The 10,502-nt window shown below is 38.8% G+C and overlaps 1 pseudogene; it reads right to left on the reverse strand.

Annotated features, from left to right (window-relative positions):
• Nucleotides 1-252: 252 nt before the first annotated feature.
• On the reverse strand, nt 253-4,524 carry LOC146369546 (uncharacterized; annotated as a pseudogene).
• Nucleotides 4,525-10,502: the final 5,978 nt, after the last annotated feature.

Raw genomic sequence — 10,502 nt, forward strand, 5'->3', positions numbered from 1 at the left:
AATTTTCAGCTTTTTCCTTTTACAAATTTGAAGTGAAACAACACAAAACACTGCAAACCACAACACAATTAAATATAAATTATGAAAACAAAAAGAAGATGCATATTCTCTGTCACAAGGGCGTAGATTTGGCATGGACGGAAGGGACATGTCCCCACCAATATCCAGCAATTATTGAATTGTCCCCACCAATAATTTGATCTCTTCGAGTAAAGAAAAACAAAACCGATAGAAAGAAAAAAAAACGATCGGTCAACGTCTCATTAGCTGTTTCTCCAAAACCTCCAGAGTTTTAGCCTTTTCTTTTGCAGCTCTTCGAAGCCCATTGGACTTTGAGATACAGCACAATTTTCCTTCCGACTCAGCTTTTTCTGCATTCAGATCAGCAGACTTTAGGAGAACCTGCATATCCTCCTCCATTCTTTTCTTTTTGGCTTTTATCTCTGTTATCTCCTCCATGAGTCCTTTCCTCTTTTGTGCTTTCTGTTCATGTTGCTTTAGACATCTTTGGTCCTCAAGATACATGTGATACTTCTGCCTGGCTGCAGCTACAGAGAGCAGTAGCTCCTTTGTGTAGGCTACATTGTGCAAACCTCCAACATGGTTTACATGGTCAATAATGACCCGCTGAGCAATCAGTGAATGCTGTTTAAGGTTCTCAACCATCACCTCCTTGTAAACGGAAAAACCTCTCTCAATAGAGGCTTGACCATGTGAGAGATCCAAGACAAGTTTTACTACCTTCCACAGGTGGTGAAAGTCTGGTTTGTTGGATAAATGTTCATCGTAAAATTCATCTATCTTCCACTTAGTGGGTTGAAGTTCCTGAAAGAATCTGATGCCGAAATCATGCTGTGGTCATAAAAATGGCCAAACTCCCTCAGAATTTTATTACAGCATTTTTCTTTGATGCGGCCAGCTTCCACAAGGATTTGTAGAATTGTGGTGAGTTTTCGGACACTTAACTCTTTGCTCTTGAGGAACACCCTTGGATCCCAAACCGACAGGCTTCTTACAAGAGGATATTTAAGGGGTGCTCGTTCAAAGAGCTTGGTGACCATCTTCAACAAAAACACCTTACAGTTCTGCCTGAACTCGAGCCTCAGCTTCTCAGCTCCTGGGTTGTTCTTTATGTGTTCTTCTAGGGCTCGCTCTGTGACAAATCCAACTCTCAGTTTGGTGACATCCATGTGGTTGACCGGATCAGAATAGTCAACTTGAAGAAGCTTTAACGGGGTAGCTGCATTCTTCATGACACTGGGGTTGATAAACTTCTTCATTAAACTCCTCAGGATATTTGTGAGATCACTGCACATAAATGGCAGCATGGGTTTGTCAGTCTGGTATAACACTAAAAATTGCATGATTTCCCTAGCTACCATTATAAAGAAGTTGAGCTTTACTGGGAAGAGTTCATCTTTCAGAATCATCCGAGCCATTTTGAAAGACTTCGTAATTGGCTCTGTTACAGTTTTTGTTTTGGCAGCACTAATATACATTTTCAGAAAGGGCAAAATCTGAAGGGCACGCTCAGCCACCTCCACATTTTCCAGCCATCGATGATTACAGAAGTCAAGAGGAAAGGATGTGGAACCAGTGACTTCTGTGTAACCGTCCCTACGTGCTGGAACATCCTTGAATAGCCATTTAAGGCTTGAAAGAGCATTTGCCAGATCCCAGTCTGTGGATGCACACCCTGCTCTGAAGGCATTGTGTAGGATATGCAAACCACAACTTCCAACATTTAACATTTTTTTGTTTGTTCTTCAATGTTATGCTGGGCTAGTGAGAAGGTCTTCCAATTCACATTTGGACCATCCATTGACAGCTGAATCAGATTCTGGAAGCCCATATCAGAACACACTTTTTCAATCTTCTCATACATTTGGTCTGCAGTGTGATGACCCATGAAAAATGATGTCAGGTACCGTGATTTTACTTGGTTATCATTCCAGAATCTCATGTGAATGTCAAGCTGGCATTTCTTCATTTCCCTATTCAGACTTTCATCAAATAGAAGTACATATGCAGATTCTTTATTGGCTTTAGCTTTCATTAAGGAGGAGAAATGAGGCGCAATCCCAAATGCAGTAAAGTATGCCACTTTTTTTCCCCACCTGTAAACTGTTTTGCTATGTCACTGTCAGGAAACATGCTTCTGAATATGTTCCCGACATTCTCACATGATTTGTAGGAATAGTGGCTCGTTACAGCTTTTGTTGCCCAGCATATTTCTGCTTTTAGAGTTGGATTTGATGTAATAAATGATGTTATAGTGCTTGCTGTCTTTGTGGTAGTCGGATGTGGATTAAATGTCTCTTTGGATGGTAGAGGGCAACCCTTGCTTCTACCACACTGGCGCTTTCCGCTGCACTATCACTCTCTACACTGCTGGATGTTGATGTGGATCTAGCTTTACTGTTTGGGGTGTGGCTTGTTGACTGGAAAAAATCACCCACTGCCGGACCTCGATTAATAAGCCTTGCCATTAGATTTTGATGCTTCTTTCCTAAATGACACACGAGAAACAGGAGACAAGTTGTTTAACTTTAAAAAAAAAATACATTTAACTGTTACTGTAACTTAGGTAGTGCTTAAAAAAGTGACTATTCTTTTAACCTATATGGATCAGCTCCTCTTATTACCATTATTTCCCCCCAATTAGTTGTTCTTGAATACTATGGTGTTATTTTTGTGCCACTATTCTGAGCGCACATAAAAAAAAATTTGCAAGTACAAGTGTTGCATTTTGAGGAGAAAATTATTTTTAGCAAAGAAGGGCAAAATTTTAAGGAACAAAGTTCATTGCTGCGTGCAAAAAATGTATTTCAGGGTTTGCTATTATCCATACACACACACACACACACACACACACACAATAGCAGCCCCTCTTGCTCAGTTTTTGCATTTGTTCTTGCTCAGATCTCTGCGGGCCTGCTCGCAGTGTTACTTGCGCTTTCAACATCTCTGCCCCTGTTCATCTCTTTCTATACACCATCATATTTGTGCCACAAAACCAACTAATCACAGACTTGGATGCAAAAACTTCGGATTGGTTATTTTGGTCTCCAATCAGCTCGCTAGCTACTGTAGCTAAAACCAGGCAAATATCCCAGAATACATTTCGTCCAAAACTCAAACAAGGCAGAGGCGGAGGAGTGCAGAGTGGCAGAGTTTGAAATGGTCATATTATGTAAATGTTTCCTCCTGAATTTAAATATTTTTTTTTATGTTAGATTTAATTCAGGGTCGGAGCGGACACGCTCCATTTTGCGTAACTATTTTAAAATCCCGGTAGCACTGCAACCACGTAAGCTAGCGCAATAACTTTTTTTTGCATATGAAACCGGAGGAGTTGTACTTACATCTTATGCCATCAGCTTGTCCTAGGTCACAGTTTCCTTCCTCATATAGCTTTGCAAAAATTGCATAAAAAGCGCTTGCAGCAACAAAAACATAATATTCCAGAAACACGCTTTGCCGATCCGATCAGCTGTTCGTAACACTTCCTACGTCCATCAGCGTGAACTGTCGCATGTCCGCCATGACCTGGCCGAAACCGGAAGTGACGTCATTTTGCGGAAATGTAGTTTTTTACCATCAAGGCCTCATGAGCCTATACTGGTGTTTTTAAAAGTTATGTTTGATTTTATGACTTTCTGTATCGTTTCTGGGATGCTTAGGACTCATATTGCACTGCTGGAAATAGTTTAATATTTATTTTCGTTTTTCCTGCAGTATATGAAAATTGGTGTATTTCAAAAATAAAACTATGAAGACACTCAAAATAAGTTTCCTGTGGTGGGAAACTAGTTTGTGCAACTTTTTTGTATTTACAGTTTTGAGGGATAAGCCTCTTAAATTTCTCTAACTAGAAATATATGTTAAAAAAACAAAAACGATTTTCAATTTTTTTGTAGTTTACTGCACTTTTTTGCAATTTATGTAAGTACTATGCACTTAATGCAGACATATTATTAAAATTTGGGCTATAATGGTTGTATTGATGTATAGCAACTTGAAATGCTCCCAAAAATGGCTCCACAGCAAGTAAAAATATAATATAAGCTCTGGCGGACTTGGTTCTATGGTAGGTCTTAAAGGGTTAAATAAGAACGAAACATTTTAAATCAGGGGATGTGAATTTTGTTCCTTGAAAATTAGCCTCCCAGGATGGCAGTGACCGGCCAGAATGCATTGAGATTCACCAACAAGGCACCAACATAATACTTGAAAAACATTGCAGATTGCAAAATACATAAAAAAACAACCCTGTATTCATCTAATTAGGTGTTGACAACTTCGCTGCTTTGTAGACTTTTTTCGGATTCCTTGAATTAGCTAATTATGTACCAGGCTACTGTTCTGCCATACTGCTTCACACTCAATCCATTTTAATAACTTCTCCCGCGGATTCGCTAGCTAGCGAACATAAACAAATTAGCATTACTGTAACGTGCACAGAAAAAAAATTTGTTACTAAGACCTACCTTTCATGTGACTCGAAAGGGCAGATTCCCCCATCATGAAAAGCTGCAAATCTTTTTTGCAAACTTTGCATATGGCTACGCGTGGATTCGGACCTCTTCTTATCCATAATTTGTAATTCTCCTTTTCCAGCCAACCTTCATTAAAGCTGCAGCCTCCAGGCATGTTTATTGCACTCAGCCCCAACTGCTCGTGGGAGGGGCGGTGTCACACATTGAAACAGACTGACGTGCAAGGTGCAAGGCAGCCCAGGCGGAGAAATTTTGCTTTTGCAACTCATTTTATTTCTTTATCTAATAATAAAACTATTCAGTCAGATAGTTATTTGTGGTGAATGAAATACAATTACATTTTCAAGCACTTTTAAGCACCAGATCTGAAATTAAAGCACTTTTCAAACCTTGAAAAGACAATATTAAAATTCAAGCATTTTCAAGGATTTCAAGCACGGTTCGGTGGTTGAATCATCTGTCCCCACCAATGCCAAAACCAAATCTATTCCCTTGCTCTGTCATATGGGCCTGCATGAATAAACTTTCTGAATCCTTTATCATCTGCAACTGAAAATAGTTGTGGATTATTAACTATTATTACCATTCACGGTAATACCGGTACAATGTTAGGCAACGGTAAGAAAATGAAATATCGTGATAGAATATGGGTAAAACACGCATGCGCAGTGCCTTTGTTTTCATACGCACATGGCCAAAAAAGCATGGGTAACGGATGTGACGTTTGTAGGGTTACAGAAGTTGGGCTAACTGGTATATAATGATGTGCTACGTGATCGCTAGCGACACAGCTATGTTAGCATAACATAAACAGTGAAGCTGGAGGATGAATGCTAACTTTTTTTCCACTCGATAAAAGTTAATGTGAAGGTTCCTGATGGTTAGAGACAAATGCAATCGCATGGCAGGATGCTGTAAACGGACCAAACTTCAGTCAGGAGAACAACTGAGATAATCCATCCACAATACGAGGTCAGTCATTAATATACTGCAACAACATGGGAATAGAGCAGCTGTGATAGAATACAGCATTAATGAATCAATGGTACAGAAGTGGAGGAAGCAAGAAGAATGAGTTGAATAAAGTTTGATTTATCTGACAGCTTTGTTTCGCTTAATGTGTCTTATAATCCCGTGCACCTTATGGTCCGAAATATACATATTTGACTTTTTTATTTGGCACACTGCAGTTTAATGTTGCAAAGAACCTCTTTTTAACTTCAGTGGATATTATACATGGTTATGCTCAGGATATGTCAGCCCATTTCTACTGGAAATGTTTTTTGGTTAAACTTTCAGCAAGGAATTTGCATTTGCACTGTTAAATTTTTATATATCTTTAATGCACATAAAAAACAGCTGCTTATTTAAGTGAAAATAAATGGATGGGGTTTTTTTTGTGCTAGTAAAGTTGTGGAGTTGTATTTTGTCTTGCATCAATTATATCGTCAGTTATATCGTTATCGCAAATTTTCAAATCTATATTGTGATAAATATTTTTGGCCATATCGCCCTGCTCTACTAGCGAGCTTGACTTTGGGACCTGAAGAAGGCGGAGTTTTGGACCGCGAGGCTCCTGACTACGGCAGCCATAATGCTCCAATGATCCATCAGTCGGTGCAGCTTCGTAGCTTACCAAAGTCATACTAAAACATTTTTGACAGATTTTTGAGCGCCGTGTAGCACATAAAATCGGTTCGAGGTCAGTAAACACAACCAGAATTCATACATAAGGCGCAAGGACAATTTTTGAGAAAATTAAAGGATTTTAAGTGCGCCTTATAGTGTGTAAAATACGGTATATGGTTTTCCTTTGATCTTAGCAAATATCTACGCCCCTGATTGGGACGATCACAGTTTTTTCACTAATGTCTTTACGCGTCTCCCCAATATGTCATCACACAATATCATCTTTGCAGGAGACCTAAACTGCTCATTATGTGCTATGGACCTCAGTTCACACAAAAGTACGCTTAGTCCAAAGTCACCAGGCATCATTCAGAGCTTTCTTGATAATTATGGGCTAAGCTGATGTATGGAGATTTCGTTATCCTGCTTCACATCAATACACTTTTTTTTCCATAAAACGTATCGTATAGACTATTTTTGGGGGGGATAAAAATAACTTCTCCCTTTAGTTACAGAATGTGATTATAGACTCTGGTGATTTCAGATCATTCTCCTGTTGTTTTTTCAATGCGTATTCCTGATGCCTGCTCTGGAGATTAAGCTCCGTGTTGATAGCGAATGAAGAGTTTGTCAGTTACAAAAGGTCTCAGTGAGATTTTTTTTTTCTTGCTATCAATCAGACCCCAGAGATGTCATCATCAGTCATTTGGGAATCTCTAGAAGCATCTGAGAAGCATCAAATAATTTCATTTTGTGCCAAACAGAATAAAAGTGCCTCTCTCAGTTAGCTGATGAAATTACATGCTGTGTATAGCCACTCTCCTGAGCCTGTATTATATACACAGCAGTTAAAATCCCAAAATGAATACAATCTCACAAAACAGGCTGAGTATCTGATTTCAAAGTTGCACAGCTATGCTTATGAACATGGAGAAAAAACAGGCAAGTTGTTAGCTCACCAGCTATACGACAAAGAACAGCTAACCAACTATCCTTGAGATCCACAATGAACAGGGAATAAGGTCTACAGGTAACCAAGATTTAAATAAGTTTTTAAAAATACTATCAGACTCCTCCCAGGCAAATGATGACGTAGCGCTAAAAAAACCTTTTTGAAAGACTTGATATTCCCTCCTTGGGAGAAGATGCGATCGCTAGTCTGGAGGAACCTATCTCTAATTTTGAAATTGAAACGGCCATACGGAGCATGCAGTCTGGAAAATCTACTGGCTCCGACGGGTATCTATCTGATTTTTTCATAAAGTTTTCTGACCAACTGAATTCACTGTTAAAATCAACTTTTGACAAATCCTTCCTCTCACAATCCTTGCCTCCAACAATGCATCAAGCAGTGATCTGTTTAATTGTAAAACAGAAAAAAGACCATTTAGATTGTAGTTCATGTCGTCCAATATCTTTGTTCAACACAGACACCAAGATCCTGGTTCAAGTGTTGGCCTGTCGCTTACACAAGTATTTGTCCTCCATTATTTCACCAGACCAGATGGGCTTTAATAGGCATTCTTTTTTTTAACAGTAGAGGTCTATTAAATATAATTTATACCAATGTTAAAGGTAATACATTGGAAACGCTTAAAAAATTTGCCTTTTATGTTCCCCTCTAGCAGCCCTCCGGACTAACAATAATCTGTCCCCCACGACAGGGATGCCCTCTGTCTCCTCTTCTTTTTGCTGTTTCAATTGAACCACTAGCTGTTGCTCTGAGACAATGTGTTGGTGTTGAGGGAAAACATCGAGGGGGTATCGAACATGATGTCTCTCTTTATGCCGACGACATCCTTTTATTTATTTCCAACCCATCGAATAGCCTCCAAAAACTTTTGGATATACTTATAATAATAATAATAATACATTTTATTTATAGGCATCTTTAAGAACCTCAAGGTCACCTTAATGCATACTTAAGGAATTTGGGACAATTTCTGGATATAAAGAAAATTTTGGGGAGAGCGAGGCAATGCCTATCGGTATGACAACTGGGGAATTTTTAGTCTATTTTAGGCCCTTTTAAACCCAGCTATAACAAGTTTAAGTACTTGGACATCTGGGTGACACAAAACCACAAAGACTTGTATAAAACTACCTTCCTTTATAGTCGAAGCTTAAAGAAGATTTTGGAAAATTGGAGTTTTGCTTCTTTCGCTGGGTGGTAGAATAAATATCATCAAGATGAGCATATTTCCTAAATTTTAGTATTTTTTTTTTCAATGTTTTTAACAAAGTCTTTTTTAACAATCTGAACAGTCACATTTCTTCCTTTATTTGGAACAAAAAGCCACCTAAGCTGAAACAGAGTTTATTACAAAGACCGTGGAGCGCAGGAGGCAAATTTTTTGTTGCATTACTCACTTATACTGGGTAAAAGATCATGATAATCTTTTTTCATGGGTAACACTGGAACAGTGAATCGATGCTCCCTGTTTTGGTTACTGGCTGGGCCGTGGTTGCATTGTTTTGGATGGGTTGGGGGGGCTGTTTACTAATACTGCTATAATTGTTGTCAAATATAATTTTTTGTTCGACAAAAAAAAGAAAAAAACCCATATTATCTTATAGGTGATGTGTCTAAACAGTTTGATAGGATCCAGAGGTGACTGCCATTGGAAAGAGTTATTTTTTTAAACACAGGCTTGAAAAAGTCTTCAAATATTTTGTTTTCAGTTATTTAAAAGTTGTTAAAAGTAAATTGAAATTGTTATAATTGCTATAAATTCAACAAAAAGTGATGTGTTACCCCAGAATGGTTCAGACAGCAACATTGTTTTCTTAGCCTTGTAATCACACTGACAGTTTTTTTTATTGCTACAATTCAGGATTACTAGTAACAAAAAAGTATACCATTATCTTTATCTACATGTAAATTAAAAAAAATAAAAGTCTGTGTCGTGGTGGTGTCCAGTCAAACATGTCTCTGTGAAAGCTTCAATCCAACAGGCTCCAAAATCCTTCTGCTCATTTCCTCGCCAGGTTCTTGATGCTCTTGTACCATCTCTCTGTCATCCTCCTCGCTCCGTCTTTGCACTCACAGGCTTTTGTGCATCATTAACACTCACATGTGGAAAACCAAAGTTTTACTGAGCAGAAGATGATCATCAGTGACGCTGTCTTTAAAATACTCTTGTTAGAAATGTTCGACTTTAATGTGAAACATTGAGAGTTTTTTCTCTTGTTGTGTTTGTTTGAAGCTACTTGCTGTTGGCTTCAGCTGTTTGGAGTTTCCATTTTCTAAACTTCTACATTCTGAACCTTCTTCAGCTCTGAACAGATTATGAACCACTGAATGATTTCAAGCTCACACTTTGTCTAATAAACTTACATCTTTCATTCTTTATACAGATTGGGGAACTGTGGTTTGTCAGAGATCAGCTGTGATTATCTGGCAGCAGCACTGAAGTCCAACCCCTCCCATCTGAGAGAGCTGGACCTGTATAACAACAACCTCCAGGATTCAGGAGTGAAGCATCTGTGTGGTTTTCTGGAGAGTCCAGGATGTAGACTTGAAACTGTGAGGTCAGTCAGCATGTTTTAGTTGTGCTGAGATGAATATGATGTGAAAGTTGTGCTGACACTAAACTGCAGACATCAGGCTGATATTATACTGATCCACACTGAGGATCTTCATGGTAAAGTCTGTTTTCTTCTTCTCTGGTTTAGTCCATTGACTGTAGCAGAACAATGTTCACATTTTAAACAGTGATACTCAATGTATGGCCTGCGGCCCACACGTGGCCTGCCCACCTTTCCTAATTCAGAGAGAGGGGAACCTGATTAACTGTGTAGCGTTCTTCCTCACAGTTCTAAGTATCAGACACAACAATGAATAATCCATAGCTGACTCTCTTTAGCAGGTCAAAGGTCACGGCACACAGCAGACAGTCAGAAATATTCTAATTCTGATCATTTATCAGTTCTGACACTGTGAGACTTGATCAGAGATGTGATCATCACAGCAGAGGCCTTTGTGTCAAAGTAACTGAGTATCAAACAGAAACAGATTTTCCTGTTCTGGCTTTTTATAGTAGATAACCTTCAAAATATTCTGCAGTCAATCAAAAACTGAAGAAAACCACGAATCAACATGTGAACATGACCTGATGCTGCTGAAGTGAAGCAAAGTTACAGAGGTTTGATTACAGACACAGCTGAGAGTTTGTAATCTGTGATCATTTTAAAAAGTTTACATTGAACAGCAGAAATGAGGCTTTACTGTCAGAGGCCGACAGCACTGAACACAACAGCAGACTGGTGGGTAATAAACAGTGAATGATGCAGAAACAGATTTTTGAAGGTAAACTGTTCTTGGAGTACACTGAGAGAGAGAGAGCTGTGCAGGCAGTAACAGCCAAAGTCAGA

The sequence above is a fragment of the Perissodus microlepis genome, chromosome 17 (assembly GCF_051167445.1).
Source record: "Perissodus microlepis isolate ML-2025 ecotype Zambia chromosome 17, ASM5116744v1, whole genome shotgun sequence".
NCBI classification, from domain to species: Eukaryota; Metazoa; Chordata; class Actinopteri; order Cichliformes; family Cichlidae; genus Perissodus; species Perissodus microlepis.